Source organism: Eretmochelys imbricata, chromosome 5 (genome assembly GCF_965152235.1).
Source record: "Eretmochelys imbricata isolate rEreImb1 chromosome 5, rEreImb1.hap1, whole genome shotgun sequence".
Taxonomy (NCBI): domain Eukaryota; kingdom Metazoa; phylum Chordata; order Testudines; family Cheloniidae; genus Eretmochelys; species Eretmochelys imbricata.
In genome coordinates, this window is record NC_135576.1 from 28,972,615 (window position 1) to 28,994,611 (window position 21,997).

Consider the following 21,997-nt stretch of genomic DNA (forward strand, 5'->3'; position numbering starts at 1 on the left):
AAGTTTTTCCTAATATCCAATCTAAACCTCCCCCACTGCAACTTGAGACCATTACTCCTCGTTCTGTCATCTGCTACCATTGAGAACAGTCTAGAGCCATCCTCTTTGGAACCCCCTTTCAGGTAGTTGAAAGCAGCTATCAAATCCCCCCTCATTCTTCTCTTCTGCAGACTAAACAATCCCAGCTCCCTCAGCCTCTCCTCATAAGTCATGTGTTCTAGACCCCTAATCATTTTTGTTGCCCTTCGCTGGACTCTCTCCAATTTATCCAATGATCCCCCTCCTGCCTTCTGAACCCATTGTTCCCAGCTCAGGGCACCCTCCTGCATCCTAAACCCCTCATCCCCAGCCCCACCCCAGAGCCCACACCCCCAGCTGGAGCCCTCACCTGCACCCATGCCCCAACCCCCTGCCCCAGCCCTGATCCCCCTCCTACCCTCCAAACCCCTCAGCCTTCACCACCTCCTGCACCCCAAATCCCTCATCTCTGGCCCCACCCCAGTGCCCACACCCCCAGCCAGAGCCCTCACCCCCTCCCACATCCCAACCCTCTGAGTCAGCCCAGTGAAAATGTGTGAGTGAGGGTGGGGAGAGTGAGCGACAGAGGGAGAGGGGGCTGGAGTGAGCAGGGGTGGGGCCTCAGAGAAGGGACAGGGCCCCAGAGGAGGGGTGGGGCAGGAGGCAGGGCAAGGGTGTTCAGTTTTGTGCGAGTAGAAAGTTGGCAACCCTAGGCAGAAGAAGTCCTCAGCAGCCTCGGGCTCCAGCAGCAGGGTCCAAGCATCTGCCTCCCTCAGTGGCTTCCCCCCAGCTGGGCTACAGGGCCTGCCTTTTATACGTCCAAATCATTGCGTGATTAATGCCCAGTGTCCCACAGCAGTCTGGAGCAGGCTTCCATCTCATGTTTCTGTACCAGATTTGGACTGGCTATAGAGCTTGCTTATGCACACCAAATGTGTTCAAGATCTTTTAATGCTCCACCAGGTAATGCGCTGAGGTTAGCTTTAATAAAGTATTTTACACACAGCTTAGCATTCCGTTACATTCCTGACTCCCCATCAATGCCTTAACACACAAGAGACCCACCCCCACCTCCCGTCACCTTCCCCTAATTGACAGGATTGTTCATGGACATAGTGAATTTTAAGCAATAAAATATTAAGAGAGATTAATTTTGAACTTATAAACATGAGTATTTGCACTGGAAACTTGATTCAAATACTTCGAGTAAGGAACATGCAACACATATGTTCTTTGAAAACCAACCAGCATAACCTGAATAATCTTCTCCCAGAGAGGAGAAACAGCCCCACACCCAGGTACAGTGAATCCAATAGATTATTTGCTGAAATATTTGCTCTGCTCTAACGTTTTTGGAGGGCTGCAGAATATTAGCCCCTCAGTGCACAGAGTGTTATTCCTAGGTTACAGAGCTGCAGTCGCTACCCTTTTCCTATGAGCATGAAATGTGAATTGACAAAGATTTTATTGCTCTGGGTAGAAGCAGCCTCCTTACACTGCTGGAGGCAAAAAGAAAACCATATTTAGTGGAAAATTCCTGATAAATAGCACACAGATGATAGAAACCCAGTGATCTATGCCTTAAAAATAGGAAAATGTCCATAGAAAATAGCATGGTACCTTAAGAAAGCTTGGAAATACTTGCTTAAGAAACAGTTCAAAGAAACCAAATTATGGTGCTTTATAATTATATTCTGGCACACAGAGATCTCCACATTTACAAAATAAACTACTGCCTGACTGAGATAAGACAGACAAAATATTGTGGCTGGGTGAACTTCAAACAGTTCACTCTGGCTAATCCCTTTAAGTCTGGATACTTATCTGCCTCATCTGAACCTTCTGAGGGTGCTCTTGTCCTTCCTTTCTCTTCCCATCTCTCCACCCCGTACCTCATCCTCTCTGTCTCCCATCCTTTCCTCTCACCCCAACCAGATGCTTCCTCTGGTTTCATATTTCTGTTCCCTCTACCTGACTCCAGGAGTTCCCTGTCTTTGATGATATGCCGTTTAGTGCAATGTCAGTTTAGAAATTTTTCCGTGGGACTCTGGTCACGTGTTCTTTTCAAATCTCACATACTCTGCACGTCTCCAGCTCAGAAGTGCTCAGAATGTACTGAATGCTGTTCCTCCTGATCGAAACTCTGGGGAACCCATGGAACCCATGAGATTTGAAGGCATCAACTTCCATTTAAAAACTGTTAGACCAGCTGAGACCACAATAAAGAATCAGCAAAGTTAAGAAGTGAGCAAGGAGGTGGGAAGTTCATCCAAAATCAGTTCAACCTGTTAACAGCAGCAACAAAAATGTTGGGTTCATTTGAGATTTTTTTACTGGGGATTGGACTGATTGGGTCAGTTCATTCATCCCTTCACAATGTGTCTCTGCTGGCCACACATCAGGGCAGAAGCTATCAGGAACCTTCTGGGGAGTCAAGCCTGTTCTCAGTCCTGGTGCTGTTATTTGCTCCAGGGGAATATTTTCAGCAGTTTGGGGCAGATGCTGGTGTACTCATCTCGTTGATTCAGAACTGAATACAGCCACCCATCTCATTAGTGGTTGCCTTAGTCACACAGTCAGACCTAATTTATATGTGCTGGCTCAGATAGCTCCTCCAGAGCATCAACAAGAGGCCATCACCCTTAAAACTGCACGGAGGACTATGAAAAATGACAACAAGCTGCTGCACACAAGGCTGACAATGGTTCCAATAAGCAACACACATGTCTCACAAGATCTGCCCATCTCCAGAAGAAAACATCTACCACTGCAGTTCCTGCTGACTTGTCATGACTGACCTTGCAACATCCTTTTTCATCAGCTTGTCATGCATTCATGCCCAGAACTGCCCATCCAGTGCTGCCAGTCCAGTGCTAATCTGGGGTGAACAATGGCATACCAGGGCCAATAGCTATGTCCTCACAGAGTAGCAGCAACTGTGGGATAGAAGCCCTAATTTACAGCCACCTGTTTTCAATCTGGGATGCTGATCCTGAATTGGCTCAACAGACCGCTGACTGGAATGGTCAGAATAGCTTCCAAAATGCAGAATTTTGGCTTAGTTCAATCTTCACAGTGTGACTGCAGGGCAGCAATACAGATGGTCAAACATAATTGGAGGGTCGTTTGCAACTGTTTGCTACCCCTGAAGATGCAGCAGCTAGATGGCTGAATAATCTAGATAATGACTTGTGACATCCACAGAAGAAAAAGTTTTCTTTTTGCTGGCGAGGATCTTCAGGGATTGGTTTGGGGATGTACATTTTCATATATTCAGCAGTCATTGTGAATGGGAGGTTCACAGAATGGTGGGGAAGTTTGCAGAGGACATTAAGCTGTTCAAACTGTAGAAAAAACAAGATGACTATGAGATATTGCAGCAAAACTTAATCTCATTGGGGAATTCGGCAATACTGTGGTAGATCAAATTTAATGCTGACAAAGACAAAATAAACTTCTTGAATATGTTGATGGGCTCTGAGTTCACAGGATACTCTGAGGACAGAGACCCAGGAGTCATCATCACAGACAGCTCAACAAAAAACGTGTGCAGCTACTCAGGGTCTGCTGCTACACACCAGCCTTTTGGACTGTTTTGTTTTGTTCAGACTATTACTGATGTACCTGGTTCATGGTTATTACATGTTTGGACTGACGACCTACCTGTGTGTCTTGCTTCATTTTTTTGGTCGTTTGGGATTACAGTTTTGGGGTGCATCTGAGTATAATAACCCTTCAATGACCCACCAACCACTGACAGCGTTCAAAGTTATTCTTTGGGCAGTTTAATGGGGACACCTTCCCAGCCCCCAGGTTGTGATGTTTCTCTCCCCACTCTCCAGCAACAGCCAAAAATAAAAGTAAAACCAACCCCTTTGTCCCTGAATTCTGGATTATGATTGGATCTGGTAGTAGCTTCCAGCTTGTTGCTGGCACAGGGTGCCCGAGGCAAGCAACAGCTGGGTTCGTTTCCCAGTATGCATCGCGCCAATGACCACAATGGGGTGGAGAAGCAGAGAGATTTATTTGGAGCTCCAAATAGGGCGCAGGGGGACTGAGCTGTCTCAAATCCTGCAGCAGTGCAGCAGAGTCCAGTATACATTTTATACCTTTTCCTACTTCACTACACAAGCTTATGCAACCAATTACCTGTTGCCCCGTACAATACCGTAGCCAATCAGCTAAAGGAGCCAGTTGTGTTTTTCCTCAGTAGCCTTGCCCGAGCCTTGCCTTATTTGGTCCTATTTGTTACTGGTTTTTGCTAAACATTTCTGCCTTATCTATCTGTTTCCCAAGCCGAAGCTGGCCTTGGCTGGCGAGCCGTGTGCAAACCTCTCTGTTTGTGTGCTAGCTTCCTCAGAGTTATGCAGGATCACAGAGGATTCAAGGAACAAAGGGGCCTTGGTTTATCTGGGCCTAGAGCAGGAGGGCTTCCTCAACACTCGTGGTCTTCCACCCTCCCGAGTTACCTAGTGTAGTGCCCAGTGTCCCCAACAAGCTTGTTCTATCTGCATCCAGGACTTCAGGCAATCCGGGAACTGGAGTCCTGAGCCTCCAGTGTCCAGGGGCAAGTCCCCTTGAATCTTAGCATAATATGTCAGGGACAAATAATTCCTGAGGGGTTACATTTAGAACAAACACATTTCAGAGACAACATATCAAAACCAATATAATGGACCGTACACATACCTAGTTTATCCCTAAGGTGTATCACTCTCTGGATCTGGAAAGGCCCTTCTGCTCAGATGCCCTCCGCAGAGTCTCTCTCTCTCTCTCTCACTCTGTTAGCTTGTCTCTCTAGTCAGCTTCTGACAAGTGACTGCCCATCTCTTCTCAGAGGGCTTTTAACTATTTAGCATTCTTTTGAGCTCCAAGTTCCCAGCCTGGCAAAAGAAACTTGCATTTTCCTTCAAGACAGGTGCAAGGTCCTTGAAGAGGATACTTTTACACATTGTCTTTCAAGTGTGAGACTGGGTATTCTTAACTGGGTAGCCATTGTGTTGCCTCCCTGTTCATTCTCCTCTCAGCCCCCAATCTAAATTAAATTAATGCAGTTAGGAAGGAAGTCCTTATAATCGAATACACTACTCCCCCTCACTGACCCGGGCACATACCGTGCTCCTAAAATTGTTACATCTCGCTATTCATAACATTATATATCAGCTCCACTTCTCTCAGACTGTGCATTTACTTCTCCATGCAATTTGATGCTCCACTCTCACAATTAATTATGGAGTAATTACTGCCCATGGCTATTGGCCAAGTAAAATAAAATGTTATTGATTTTTTTTCTCTCTGTACTATTAGAGATGGGATCGATTTGGATTAACACCAGAAAGGATGGATTCTGGCCCTATGGAGGGATGAGGCATATGGGGTTCTTTTCTGACAGAATTCTTGAGAAGTATTAGCTCATTTAGGGTTCAGATTTCTATTTCAGGAACTCGTTCTCTGTGTATTCCTTAGGGATTTTTTTTTCCCATTTATTGTTTAGGTTCTGTAAAGTCATTGGGCCGAATTCTGCCCTGACAGGAGCAGACAGAACTGTTGACTCACTCATTTTAGCACTGGTAATGTTTGCTTAAAATTATTTTTGTTCTATTCACTGGTTTGAAAAAAATTAGTTACAATTAAATGTACAGAATTAATTTTAGCAAGAGGCAAGCAGCCTGGGAGCATGGAGATAATTTACCATGACTATGTGGCCAGCTTCTGTGACAAAATAACATTTCTGCAGTATGCTGTAGGTAGAGGTTATACTAGAGCTCTTTCTAATATTATGATCTTGAATAACTACACACAAGTTATAAATACTCCTATGTCTCAATATGCTTCTACCATTGGCCTTTATTTGTGTAAACACAAACTCCATGCAGGCTAACATGCAATATTCCTACATTTTTAGGGCTTTATATTGCAACCTTACTTATATGCTCAAGTATTAAGTCGATGAGGGCCATATAAGTACCTAAATGGAGAAACAGATAGAGTAGTCTTTACTCATGCAAGAAGTCCCACTGGCACATGGGTAACACCTACTTAGTCACTTCAGTGAAGGTTCCAGGATTAGGCCCTCTACAAGCATTCATTGATTTTTCTGAAGACAATATTTCTAAGTAAAGTAACATCCTTATAAGTGAAGGCCAGAATTTCTTCAATGAGGATGACTTATTCTTTATTATCTTGCATGACATGTTAAGTCAAACATTTCCCAGGATGCAATGTTTCAGATTTCATTTTAGCACGTTTCCTTGCTCCCACTGCACAGGTTGGATTTCTTCTTTCTGCACGCAAATCCCATTCTGATAGGCTGGTTCTCATCCGTTGGACGCCGATAATGCATGAGGCAGAGGCACTTTGACTTTGTGAATGGAAGAGTTTGGGGGTTATATGCAAACCAGTTTTGCAAAAGGGTTTGTCTCAGCTTTCTTTGCTGGGTTATACAGCAATTAATCCCTGGGGCTGGCATTAAGGCAAGAGCAAAAAGATAAGATACAAAAGCTGTCACTAGTGTTAGTGGCATTCTCTGTGTAAACTGAGAAAATACATGCGTGAGCACTAACATATGGAGAAGTGGTTGTAAAAGGGCCTAGGTATTTAAGTTCAACCCTGTAAATGCGCATGATGTGCACAGCAACCCTTTCAATGTTTTTCAGATGCACCTACTCAAAAAGGTATAATGACTTGGGTGTGCTTAGAGATGTACTTAGAAGAAAGGAAGCAGGTGTCAGCACTGATGAAACAAAGTAGAAAAGAGGGGGAGGGGGATTTGAAACTGAATCTTGCAAGGAGATGTAGGAACTTGCTCTGCACACTTGCATTGTTGGATTATATACAGGATTCTTGATTTTCACATATCCCCTTATTTTCTGGAAATATGGGGCATATGTTATGAGGATGCAATGTCAGTTAAGCAATGTCTCTGAATTTTTGCACACTCTGAGGGGCACCTTTTGATGGTCTCTCTCATCTGTGAGTGCAAACATTCCCCCCTGCCCCCGCCCGCCACATGTGAAGGAAGTGTTTGCCAGCTACCCTTTTTCCTGGCAGAACTACTTTTTGCATGGTGCCAGCCAAGAAAATTTTGCAAGTTTACAGGAAAATTCACTGCTGTTATCACCCTGTTACACGGTAAATAGCAGAGTTGCACGATGAATGTTGACATACTAACTCTTTTAGGAATTTTGAAGACAAAACAACCTAATTCTGTGTGCACTGTACCTAGCAAACAAACATGGATTTAACACATAGGCACCGACTCCGTGGGTGCTCTGGGGCTCAAGCACCCATGGAAAAAAATAGTGAGTTCTCAACACCCACCAGCCACAGCTGTTCGCTGTTCGGCAGCTGGAGGAGACACTTGGGGAGGGCGCAGAGCAGGGAACGGTGGATGGGGACCTTGGAGAAGGAGGCAGAGTGGGCATGGGAAGAGGTGGAGTGGGGGCGGGGCCTTGGGGGAGGAGGCAGAGCAGGAAGAGGTGGAGCGAGGGCAAGGTCTTGGCGTGGAGTGGGGGTGGAGCACCCCCAGAGAAAAATAAAAGTCAACCCAACTCAACCTGCCCATTTTCATTTAGCAGAGAGACAACTTGATGGCCATATTCAGGAAGAAAAATTTCCTTCAGTCAATCTGTCATACTATGATGAAAGCAGATTGATATTAGAAAAGTAACAAAGTGAGGGCTGTATTATTTTACCTTTATAGGAGAGGAATCAGCGGCTTCCCTTATGGTGGAGGATGATTAGACTCTTATGCTTGTACCTGTAGACCACAGATATGAGATCCCAGAAGAACCATCACTAGAGAGGGTGGACTTTCCCAGGAATTATTATGACTTTGAATTTGAAATTGTATTGCTATAAAAATGTTTGAAAATCACCCTCTTGATTTTCCACCCAAAGAAACAGAACCACAAAACTAGTCTCTTAAGGCCACAACTCTAAAAGTTGATCTAGGCAAGCAAACCTTTGTTCTCGTGTATGAGAGGAAGGGGCATGTGTGTCTGTCCAATGATTAGATCACTAGTCTGGGACTTGGGAAAGCTGGCTTCATGCTGTACTCCGCAAGAGATTTGCTGTGGTTCCCTGGGCAAATCACTTAGCCTCTCTGTGCCTCATTTCCTTCCCTGTAAAATACAGATAATAAATACAAAGGCTGTGAGGCAATCGGTTACCCTGGTAATAAGGGGCATTATAAATACCTTAGATGCCACGCCCCAATAATCTCAATGGGGATGTGTGGGAGTCCGCTCATGTAGATCAGTTTGCAGGATCAGGGCCAAGTTGTTTGTGTTTCCCACCTTCCGCAGTCGTGCCGCTTCTATACAGAATAACAATGAATACACAGATTAAGGTACACGGATATAAAAATAGCCTCCTCCATCATCCAAAACTTGAACTGAAACCTTAGCATTTGAGAAAATAGTCTTACCTTGAAGTTTGCACACTTCTGTGCTTCCTGATTTCAGTCAGGAGGACTGGAAACAAAAGTGAAGATATTTGAAGAAAAGCTATTCTTTTAATCTATATCTATTTTTCAAATTATACAGTCAATACAGTTTCCTGTTCACTGGAAAGGAGCAAAACCACAGCCATTAATAAAACTACTCTATATCAGTAATCTTCATGATATCCTTATTTCCTCTTAGAAGAAAGAAAACCATTGCATAGGACCATCATGTACATGTCAGATACAGGATACCAGAAGTAAATCTTCTACTTTACTTGGCACAGGTTAGGCCTCAGCTGGAGTACTGTGTCCAGTTCTGGGTGCCACACTTTAAGAAAGATGTGCATAAATTGGAGAGAGTCAGAGGAGAGCAATAGAAATGATAAAAAGTTTAGAAAACCTGACCTATGAGGAAAGGTTTAAAAAATTGGACATGTTTAATCTTGAGAAAAGAAGACTGATAGGGGACCTGATAACAATCTTAAAATATTTTAAAGGTTGTTGTCGTTGTTTTCCCATGTCCACTGAAAGTAGGGGAAGAAGCAATATGCCTAATTTGCAGCAAGGGAGATTTAGGTTAGATATTAGGAAAAACATTTTATCTACAGGAGAACCTCAGAGTTACAAACACCAGAATCACGAACTGACCAGTCAACTATACACCTCATTTGGAACCTGAAGTACACAATCAGGCAGCAGCAGAGACAAAAACAACAACAGAACAAGGAGTAATGGTCTCAAGTTGCAGTGCGGGAGATTTAGGTTGGATATTAGGAAAAACTTTTTCACTAGGAGGGTGGTGAAACACTTGAATGCGTTACCTAGGGAGGTGGTGGAATCTCCTTCCTTAGAAGTTTTTAAGGTCAGGCTTGACAAAGCGCTGGCTGGGATGATTTAATTGGGGATCGGTCCTGCTTTGAGCAGGGGGTTGGACTAGATGACCTCCTGAGGTCCCTTCCAACCCTGATGTTCTATGATTCTATGAACAACAACAAAAAAAATACAGTACAGTACTGTGTTAAACGTAGACTACTAAAAAAATACAGGGAAAGCAGCATTTTTCTTCCTCATGGTAAAGATTCAAACCTATATTAAGTCCATGTTCAGTTGTAAACTTTTGAAAGAACACCCATAACTTTTATTCAGAGTTACGAACATTTCAGAGTTACAAACAACCTCCATTTCTGAGGTGTTCGTAACTCTGGTTCTACTGTATAAGGATAGTTAATCACTGCAGTAGGCTTTCAAGAGAGGTTCTGGAATCCCCATCATCAGAGGTTTTTAATACCTGGCATAAATGGTCTAGGTATACTTGGTCCTGCATCGGCATAGGGGGAGCTGGGCTGGATGACCTCTTGAGGTCCCTTCCAGCCCTACATTTCTATGATTTTATGATATGCAGAGTCTATCATGACTTCTCTGAATATTTTATATACTTCATTTTCAGCAGACTCTCTCTCTTTGTGAAAGGCAATTCTCACAGCATTGTCAATCCATCTGGAACCCAAACTCTCTAAAGAAAGCCTGTTCTTGTGAAATTTCCAGCAAGGTTTCTAGATCAAAGAGGCTCGATTAAAAATTCCAAAAAGTGTTGATGTTTATTTGCTTAAACTCTGCCAAACTTTCTGAAGTGCACCCATTACTGATACTTTTTATGGGTGTCCAAGTCATCATGGAAAAATGTTTCTATTATCAGGGCAACTGAGCAAACTTCAATTTATTTCCTCCATTAAGAAATTATATATATATATATTCCTGCATTAGCCATTGGTGCAATCGCTGGACCTACAGTATGTGATATGTACAGTGCACATCCAGTGAATCTATTCAAACAGGACCTTTAGATGTGGTCTACGGTAGGTAAAATCATGCCTGAATGCTTAAAAACCAAAACATATTGCACTAAATTGATGTGCAACATGACCAGAGTGCACAAGTATTTAAGAAGAGTTTTCCATATGAGTCATAATCAAAAGTGTATCTAAAAGGTAACGTAAATCACTGATTAATATAGTCATGTACATTGTGAGCCATAAGATTATTATGAGTCCTTCAGGTAAGTGTTGTTGGATATTTTAAAATCCTCATACAATACCTGAAAGCTGACGGTCTCAAGATTTGCAGGAACATGACATGTTTTCCTTGTGTCATTGTTTTTTATTGTTGTGCATTTTCCTCCATTGAACACATTATAAAGGATTTCACCACAGCTTTCTCCCACCAGAAGTTTAAATCTAGAGGGAAAGTAATTTACTGGAATTAGATACAGAAGAGTAAAAAAATTTTACAGCACTGTGAAAGAACTACTGATAAGAATTTCCAACTCACAAAGCTCAAATACCAGGAATGTACTCATTTTTATTGCTGTAACACATACAGGTCCCAGCTGTGACCAAAGCCCCATTTTGCTAGTAGCTGTACATACACATAAGTAGAAGACATTCACAGTTCTGGAGAGGCAGATTGTACCTTGTCGCAAAGCCGAGACTCACCGGCATGGTGCCTCCTGCTGGTCATCCTGTGAATTAGCTCAACTCCAGCTCTGGAGTGCCCTCTGCTGGCCAAAGTCTCACTTGCCCCAGGCCCCATGTCCCTCCTTGACCCCGGTGCCCCTTTACCCTAGAGGTTCTGCCCTACAGCAGTCTCCATGCTCTAGGTCTCCCCTCCCAGGGGAACCCCCAAGCTTCTAAGTCCACCTTGCCTCAGTGGCTACTGCCAGTCATCATCTAGCCCCCTTTCACTGGGGCAGACTGCAGTCTGTGATGGCCACTCAACATCAGCAAAGGGGTTGGACCAGCTGCCTCAGCCTAACCCCAGGCTGTACCTCTGCAACCCCAGTATCTGCTTTGGCCTTTAACAAGACCTGCAGCCTGGGGGTTTACCAGACTGGAGCTCCCCATCTCCTCTTGCCTTTCAGCCCTCTTATCAGGGCCAGCTGGGCCCTGACTGTGCTGGCCACACCTGTGTTCTCCCAGCTGTTCACACTCCTCTTATTTCAGGAGCAGGGTAACCATCCCTCTACATATCTATACAGTGTTTTTAGTTCATGGATGTAGACAGCTTGGGATTTGGGGAATCTTTAGTCTATTTCAAAAATTAGGGATTGCATTAATAAATAAACGAAACACTGAATTTGGAACAGACGCTCAATTATCTCACCTTATTAAAATGGACAGATTTAGTCATGGTGCAGAACTACTTATTAAAGCATTACTTTTTCAAACATGAGTAAAGAGAATGACACAGCTAAAAAGGTTCCAAACAATTATCTTCACCCTGTGTTTTTTAAATGAATTATTCTGCAACATTTTTCTGTAAACTGTAAGCTATCAGTTTTGTCCTCATACACATGCAAAGTCATGCACCAGTTCAGCCGTGATTATTCCATTGTGGATCAAAGTAATCTTTTAATACAATGCAGAGCACTGAAATTCAAAGCATTCACTTATAGCATTTACACCAAAATTATTTTCTTCAACTTCGTGACTCTGGTAAACAGCTGACATTTGACTTGACCAAATGAACTGAGATATTTCTGACCTGACTTCAATAATCTTTCTGACTGTCGGCTTGCAACAGATGAAGCTGGGTAATCAGTTGATCATGGTTGAAATTGGAACCGTACACCCGAAGCACATTTCAACTTGTGTTTGAATTGTAGGAGTTTCAAGATTTTGAATAATTTTGTAGCCTTTCTGTCCTAATTTTGATTGAATACTGGACATTGTAAAGTCAATTACTTCAAAGTAGATGCACTTGTAAAATTCTTTTGCTGAATTTGGGTAGATGGGTCACCTGTTCCTATTTGCATTTTCTTGGAAACTTATCTCCTCCTTGTAAACTCAAGCATTCCAACTATCTCCAACTTTAAAATATGTAGCTTTCATCTGATTGGATGGAGTGAAGTGAATTAAGTGTTGTTTTAATAAGAGATTGGCCTTTTGTTGCTGAGATGTCCAATCCTTTCAGAGTTTTGGACAGAATGAAAAGTCCTAAACATGGCAGTCAACCTAGGTCAACACCAAAGAGGAAGTTAAAACTTTTCCATTTGAACTGCTGTGCCACCAATTCAAGCTCCCATTTCACAGTCTCTCATTGTATCCTTTGCATCCTCCCAAAGTTGTACATAGTGCCAGGTCCTTCTCTGAAATGGAAGCCAATGCTTTTGCATGGAGAGTCCATCTCACTGGGCAGAGGACACGGATGCCTGGAGACGCACTTAACACTTCATATTTTATGTTCTGAAATATAGCAGCTCATTTGGGTGATTTCTTTAATTTCATAAGCCATTTCAAAATGATCTCTTAGGATAATATTATTTTTAATAATGTTCTGAGCATGCCAAATTCAAAACATGCTCACAGCAATGAAAATAAGCAGCTCATCGGTTCTCCTGTGGCAATCTGCTAACACCTGATACTAAGGCTGCCATGTTAGTGACACCAAGATAGCTTTGTCAGCCACAGTTGTTGATCCTCAGATTTGGACAATAATTTATCTTTAATTACTGATACTATTTCCTCCGCTGATATATAGGCTATATTATACAATCCAATTAATTCTTCATGAATATTCATGTCATCATCTACATATCACAGGCATAAAACCATTTGCTCTTTGTTGGAGAAGTCTGTTGTTTCATTTACCACCATTGTATTTCATCTTCCAGAAATTTCCTCAAACATCCCTCACATTTCTAAGAGCTGTGATTTCTAGTATCTCATTTTTGAATAACTGGACTAGTGAATTTGTCTTGACTCTTTTCAGCCATTTTGGAATATCAGGATCATATTCTGCCTTCAAAACAGAGCGGTTGAATAAAGTTACAGTCAAATTCTCCATTGAAGGGCATATTTTCAACTTGTTCAGTATAATGGCAAGTCTTTCATAAGATAGCACATTCTATTTAGTATTTTCACATGCTACTTACTCTTTTCATTAGGATCTTCCTCTTCTCTTCTTTCTTCTGAGAATACTGAAATCTTAGCATGTCACCAACTAACTTTGTGGTGTTTTGACAAATATCAGCTTTTTCATGGCAACACAAAGAAGCTTGTTGCCTCTCAAATTTGTCTCGAGTCTTTCCCCATAAGAGAATCCAGATAGTGTGGAAACTTTATCTGTGTATTTAGTCCAGAGGTGAAAGTAAGCCGGTATGGATCAGTACGGCGTACTGGCAAAAGCCAGTGTGCTGTACCAGACCGACTTTCCCAGGCCGGTGATTTAAAGGGCCTGGGGGTCCTGGCAGCGGATATCTTGTGATATCTTATGATCCAAGGTTACTCCTGGTTAGCTGCTTATGCTAAGGCTTTTGAAGCCTTATGCCTCAATTAGTTTAGCTAAGTTATTGTCTTCAAGGTCTTGAGGCTTGTAGGCTTATTACGTTATGGTCTTAAATGCAAAGTAATGCACATTGGAAAACAATCCCAACTATACATATAAAATGATGGGGTCTAAATTAGCTGTTACCACTCAAGAAAGATCTTGGAGTCATTGTGGATCATCCACTTAATGTGCAGCAGCAGTCAAAAACTCAGTGGCAGTCAAAAAAGCAAACAGAATGTTGGGAATCATTTAAAAAGGGATAGATAAAATAGAAAATATCATATTGCCTCTCTATAAATCCATGGTACACCCACATCTTGAATATTGGGTGCTGATGTGGTCGCCCCATCTCAAAAAAGCTATATTAGAAATGGAAAAGGTTCAGAAAAGGGCAACCAAAATGTTTAGGGTTATGGAACAGCTTCCATATGAGGAGAGATTAATAAGACTGGGACTTTTCAGCTTGGAAAAGAGACGACTGAGGGGGGATATGGTAGAGGTCTATAAAATCATGACTGATGTGGAGAAAGCAAAGAAGGAAGTATTATTTACTCCTTCTCATAACGCAAGAACTAGGGGTCACCAAATGAAATCAATAGGCAGCAGGTTTAAAACAAACAAAAGGAAGCATTTCTTCACACAACACAGAGTCAACCTGTGGAACTCTTTGCCAGAGGATATTGCAAAGGCCAAGACTACAACAGGGTTAAAAAAAGAACTAGATAAATTCATGGAGGATAGGTCCATCAATGGCCATTAGCCAGGATGGGTAGGGATGGTGTCCCTAGCCTCAGTTTGCCAGAAGCTGGGAATGGGCAACAGGAGATGGATCACTTGATTACCTGTGCTGTTCATTTCCTCTGAAACACCTGGCATTGTTCACTGTGGGAAGACAGGATACTGGACTAAATGGACCTTTGGTTTGATCAAGTATGGCCGTTCTTATGTTCTAACTTATACATATGCCTTACAAAGCAAATAAACTACATGTTGTCCAGTATCAAAATACTTGCTTGACATAAAGGTGACCATTAATAGTCACCATTTCTCTACAACCACCCACCCATTTTATTCTCTACCTAATTGTTTTTTGACACACGGGTCACATTCTGACCAAAGACCAATGTCTCCAAGCTGGTAATTGATAAGACAAGCCTGATAGTTGCATGCCTGAGAATCCCACATTGCACACAGTTGGCCACAAGACTTTTGTATGTAGTAGGTGTCATTTCTTATTTGTCTGAAAAGCAAAAGGGTAGTTAGTTATGGCATTATCATCAAGTACAATATATGTGCTTTGCTCACAGTGGGATCCAAGATTAAAAAGAGCTATGTCTTGTAAACCAGCTTCATTGTTCAGCAGCTTCTAAGGGAGAGAAAGAGAAATATAACGAGTTCTTGGTGATCACATTTAGGTCAATGCACAGATTAATATTTAATCAATCATTAACAAGTCTGCATTTGCCAACACAATTACTAATTATGTCCCACTCTAACTCTTAATTCTTTCTCATGAGAATTTGTAAATGTCTTATATGCTTTGGGACGGGTCTGAAATTTATTTGCCATCTAAGTATTCTGATAAATGAACAGTTCTGTTTTATCAGGAAGGTTATGGAAGCAACAATTGCCAAAGGGAAAATGTGATTTTTAACACAGACCTCTGGTTCTTTTAGGCTTTCCTATGCCAGAACAATTACTTCCCTGACTGTTAACTTCATTTTTCTAGAGGCCCATTATGTCTGAATACATAAAAGCAATGGAGCAGCGCACACCCATCTCTCTCTGCTCTCAGCTCCATTACTGCAGGGTTTTGAACAGCTTGACCCATGAACTCCATGGGTAATGTCACAGTAGGACCCCTCAGCAGGATGAAGTATACTAACATAACCTTGTCCAAAGGTTTGAAGGTATCCAACTACAGAATATGAATATATGTTATTCACTGTATTCTGATATTCAGAAGCTGTTAAACATGTCAAATGTCCCCCCAAATCACTTGAGACACAGTCAAGTTAAAAACACAAACAGGCTTTTTAACTTCATTTTTGCTTGTTAACAACAGCTGAAAATGAAATGTTGCCATATTCCTTTCTCTTTATCCAATGCTGCAACTGCTAAAAATTATTATATGGACAAAGAGGGCAAACTGAGAGATTTGCTTCTCTCATTATGCCCTGAACTCCTCTGGAAGGGGATGTGCACTCTTTCCTAAGGGAAGAGTGCCTGGTGCCTGATAGAACTGGAATGCCTTTATCTATTCAGAGACATAAGAACATTTATTTGTTATGGGAATTATGACAGTGCGAATAAAATTATTACTACAAGTCCACCATTTCCTATGGTCTCTTGGCCCAATTTTGTGGTCCTTATCCACGGTGAGTAGTGTGACCGTGTGCCTGGGATGGACCATACTGAAAATGCCACACTCAGGGCAGATTACAAGAAACAGGGTAGACAATCCCCCGCAAACTGGCGGTTTATTCTATAGTTAGATTCACCAAGCCAGTATCAAAAGAGCTTCTGTAGCACCACACTGGTTAACAAGAACCCAAACTGTCCCCTTAAGGCATTCCAGCCCTTGGCTCCCATCCAGACAAACTGGTCTAATAGAGTGAGAGGTTACTGAAAACTCAATTCACCATATATGAGGTTCTATTAATTCCAAAGGATCAGACACTTACCCTCAGGTCAATATGTATTTCAGATCTTACCCAAATAGCACGCTGGCAGCCAGTTCTTAGTTCATTGTAGTTAACTAAAGACTTTACTAATAAAAGAAAAGAAGAGATTTATTGAATGGTTAAAGAATCATATACATACAAGTGATTTTCAGTGTTCATAGGTCAGGATCAGAGCAGTGATGGAATAGACTGCTGGCTTGCAAAAGTCTCTCTGGTAACTTCCAAAAGATTGCAAAGTCCTCAGTCCATAGTTCAAAATACTCCTTTTAGTTGTAAATCCACAGTCCAGAGAATTGGAGCCAGGGCCGGCTCCAGGAACTCCAGGTGCTTGGGCTGCAGTTCGAAAGGGGCGACAGTTCCTCCGCCTGCCGAGGTGGCAAATCGGCGACAGCTTCTTCCTTTTGCCATCCGCAGAGGCAGTTTTTTTCACTGTTTGTGGTGGCAAAAACTGTAGAGCCAGCCCTGACTGGAGCAGGAATGAAGCAACATGGAGCTGTCTCAGGTGTCTTTTACATCTTCTGCCATGTGCATAGAAATTTACTGTCCCAAACAAAGCCCTCAGCCCCTGTGTGATGGAAAGTTACTGACAAAGATGGAATCCTAGGTCACATCTCCATATCACATGCCCTTACACGTGTTGCTGATTCACAAGAGTGGCTCCTTGCTGTCTGAAGCATCTCCAGGAAGAGACATCTGGATAGTTGATTTTTCTTAATGGCCCATCAAGCTTCAATAGTCCATGAACAACTGAATGGTTCATCACAGCTGAGCTGGCTAGACTGGATGCAAAACTATCTTGTGGTCGTCACCCAAGAACAAAACACATGTTTGAGATACAAATACATAGCAAATATTCATACCTTCAGATACAAAGATGATACAGGCATATAAATAGGATTGTTTTACTTGGCAGATTATAACTTTGCCATTGATACCTTAACATGACATACTTTGTATAAGATTAGTTGCAATTGTAGAACAGTGATAGCAACAACGATACAAATGATCATCTTCAATCATACAGCATCAGAAGTAGTGCTTTCAATGGTGTGAAGATGTATTGCCCAATCTGAGTAAGTGTGGCAGATTCTGGCATATCACTATTGGTTGTTTATTCTATAAGTACATGTACATAACTATACATAGAAAGTAAACTGTGCCAAATAAATGAGTTTTTGCCCCAAAGAGTTCACAATATAAAGGCTATGTAGCCCTTATTTAAATGGCCTAGTCCTATCCCATTGTTCTTCCAACTCAAGCAAACCACATGGTCCAACTGTCCTGTCTCAAGCAAAACCCAATGGTCTCAGCAAAATCCAATGGTCTCACCAAATTGCACCACAAGGCTCCAGCCATGCAAGCCACTTGGTTCAGATCAGTTCTCTACCCAGGCTATCTCTGCAGGTAGAGCCTCTGTTGTTCTCCTCCTTGACAGTAGGAGAAGGAGTATTATTACAGTAATATGGGAGTAGTAATACAGTAGTATTCCTAAAGTAGGCTCTGTGATCTCCCTCCCCACCACCAACAAGAACAGACTTGGAGAAGGCTTGTTCTTTTCACTGTAGATCTGGTCTCCAAGGTGCAATAGGATGGGTCACTTGCCCAAAAGGTGGGTGTTCTCTGTGGTTCTTTTATGCTCCTTGGAACGCAGTGACAATAAACCTTTTCCCTTTGTTGGGGCTGGAGAGAGGTCGGGTTGTCAGTCCTGCTACTAACGGAATAGTTTTGGAAAGCAGCATAGCAGGTTTAGTTCCTTGTTTCAAGGATAGTTGCTTTTTCCTTGCCTACTTATCCTCTATTGAGGGGACCACTAGCTAACTAGCTAGCTTTCTTGTTCCTCCCCATGTTTGCCTGAGTGGCCATGCCAGTGGCATTTCTTTTATCTCTTTCTCACCATAAATAGGGAGGTCTAGTGGCAGTGGCCTCCATTCACAGCCCGTCGGCCCACTCACCAAATACCTGCCTCAGGGGCTCACACTGGCTGGGAAAGGAGCCACATTCATGCACATGTGAGTGAACAAAACATTCAAAAGTGTTGGGGTTGTGTTGGGTCTGTCAGGTCCTCTTCAGGAGAGAAATAGTGAATTGTCATAAATGGAACCGTGGATATTTCAGCTTGTTGAGAAGGTTACAGTTTAATCAGTGTTTTCATTCTAAACTGTATTACTCTCTTCGTCTAACAGTACCAACAGAGGAAGATTTCTTATAATAGATGGCTCTTAGCCGGCTGAAAGTCAGAATTTCCATCCTGCAGGAAAATTTGAAATTCTGAAAAAAATTAGTTCCATTTCAGAACAAAAAGTAGATTTTTTTGTGGAAAGGAAAATCCATAATAAATTCATTTTGAACTAATCAAAAGGTTTCATTTCAAAATGAAATTGACCCTGGGAGCTGAAGCTGTGAGGCTTCTGGCTCAGCCATGGCTCCCAGCTCCCTGTCAGTCCACTAGGGTTGACAGGAGCTTAGAAGCCCTGGTAGTCAGGAGCCTTTTAGCTTGGGAGTTGGGGCTCCCAGCTCTGTGCCAAGGACCCTAGAAGCGCTGAGAACCCCCAGGGTTTCCAGGCTGCCAGCTCTGAGGCAGGGAGCACTTAAGCCCTGGAAACCCAACCGTGGGACTGCCCACATAGCAAGGCTGCTCTGGAGATGCAGACCCTGGGAACCTGGGGCTTACCAGCAGCCCAGCAGGTGAGCTAGCAGGAAACCAGGCAGGTTTCTAAGGGAACTTTGCTTGTAGCTTGTCAAAGCTGATACATGCTTCTGCAAAACATGGTGGGTTTGACGCATCAGCATTTTCTGATTAAATCCTGTTTTGCTAGAAATGTTATGCCCAGCTTTACTTTTCAGTCTAGCAAACACGAGGCTAAACAAGATCCAGTGGCTTGAAGGTAAAGCTAGAAGAATTCAGATGAGAAACGAGGTACAGTTTTTTTAAACAGAGAAGGTAAGTAACCATTGGAACAACTGACCTTGGGATATGTGTAGTAGATTCTCCATTGCTTGAGATCTGTAAATCAAGATTGGCAATGTTCCAAAGGATATGTTCTAGCTCAGTCAAAATTGTTGCAGGAATTACTGGGTGAAACGCTCATCTGTGTGATGCTCAGATCTATGTACTTATGTATCTATGAATCTATTCAGGTTTTATTCACCCAACTACAAAAATCAGCCTGGGAGGAAATGTGGATCTCCCAGGTCTTGCACTCTTATTCTTTAAAGGGTCTCTCTTCCACTTCTTTAAAGGAGCCCCATCCTGAAGACTTTACTCATGCATAACTCCCATTGAAATCAGTGGGCATTTTGGAGGAATAAGATATGTAAATGCAGCCCCTATCACTAGTGTCAGTCCAGCCTACATTGGATGAGGCTGTAAACAAACATCTAGAAGCTGCAAAGTGCCTGTCTCGGGTTCATTCACTGCTTGTGGCACCTTCTCCTGGCAATCCTTGGGATTAGCTCTGGCCAGGTGTTGCACTCTCCCCTTCTGGTGTTTCTTCTATCGTCCTCTCTTTCTGCTGACCCCCTCTTGCTCTAGGAACTGCAGCTTCCTCTTTGTGACTTAGCCCTCTGGCCAGGTCTCTCCAGCGTTCCCCCTTCTGGGGTGGGAAAGTCTCTCTTCACAAACAGGCTGAGGCAGTCTTCCTACTCACTGCCCTGCCGGTGCCACTTCGTCAGTGGCTGGTAGGGGGACCCAGGCCCAGGTTCAGGGGCCCTCCCATTGGCAGCCAAGGTTTGACCTACCCCATACCTTGCTGCTTTTCCCCTCAGTCTTGTCTACTTCTCTGGCTCTCCCAGCCACAATCCCTCCCCTCCCAGGGAGTAACTGTAGGCTTTGTGCCTCCTGCCCCCGACACACTTCCCTTCTCCCAGGTAGTGACTGGAGATTCCTTCCCTCCAGCCCCTTCTGTGGCAACTTCCTGGCTTATTTAGGCCCCTCCAGCTGAGTCTGCTTCCAATCAATTCCCTGCTCCCTGACTTCTCCTCCACGTGCAGCCGGTGGAGTTAATTGGCCTGACTGGCCATTTTAACCCCTTCGAGTCCTGTGTGCGGTGGATGTTTATAGGGTGGGGGTAAGGTTTATAGGGGGGAGGTTTAGGTTGGATATTAGGAGAAACTTTTTCACTAGGAGGGTGGTGAAACACTGGAATGCGTTACCTAGGGAGGTGGTAGAATCTCCTTCCTTAGAAGTTTTTAAGGTCAGGCTTGACAAAGCCCTGGCTGGGATGATTTAATTGGGGATTGGTCCTGCTTTGAGCAGGGGGTTGGACTAGATGACCTCCTGAGGTCCCTTCCAACCCTGATATTCTATGATTCTATGCTGGACTAAGGGATGGAATTTGGGCACCTAACTCCCTTGGGCTCCATTGTCCACCACATGCACAATGCGTATGAATGATCCCATTTAAAAGATGCAGATTTCCTCTGGTGTTTGACACAGAGATTGTGGGAAGTCATGGAACAGCAAGTCTGCTTGACAATTTACAAAAGGCGATGGCTGCCTGCCAAGTAACTGGAATGCAGTTTCACAGGCATACATAACCCTACACAGCTCTGGGAGCAGTTTGAAAACAGCCCTTCAAATCAAGAAATATAACTGACCCCTCATATCAGAGGGTTTGTTTTAGTTAAGTTTTAACTGAACACAAAATATCATTTTGTAACTTTCTTCGTCAATTTAACTCCATAAGCAATGTCAACGGTCAGCACTAAGTGAGATGAGTTTTAAGCCCATATTATTATTCAGGCCACGAGCAGAAGTTGCTGGACAGAAATCTATGGAAGGATATAAAAACCATTCTTGCTGAACTGGAGCATTTAAGGAACCATTCAAGTCAACTGAATATGTAAATCTTTAGCTTGTCCGGCACTGCCGCAAGTTTAAATGCCATAGATCTCGTATGGAAAAAAATAATGACGGAGATTCTTGAGTGCAGCTTGTAGCTTTACATTAGAAACTGAGTAGGCTCAAAGGGAATCAAGTTAGGACTAATGTCTACTACAGCAACAGATTTATCACATGCCGGTAAAAAGCAGCCCTCCATTACAGCCACAGAATGGGTCTACTGCACCTGCTGCAAAAGATAACCTTGCACGTCTGCACATATACTGTAGCCATACAACCATTGGTCACAATTCCTGTTCTCTCTGATATTCTTACATTGAAAACACCCACCTTCATTGTCCCATATGCAGTGGTTGAGATTAAAAAGTCAGCATTCACAAGGTTACTACACAATCTGAGATACTCTAGTTTGCTATTCTAGGCACAGGGAAAAATCACTAACCACTAACATGACCATTGCATCCTCATTCCATACTACAAGATTCTAACTTATTTGGGGGACCGCTTCCTGGAAAAAAATAAACATTATTCAGTTCTTTCCTATGTCCTACTAGAGGAATCTATCATTTATGTAGAACTCAAAAATGTGACGGACCGTGACAAATTTCCCAGTGAATTCCTCTTGTTTTAAGCAATCAAGTTGTGATACTAACTGTATTCCATGTGTTATACCTGTATTTTCAT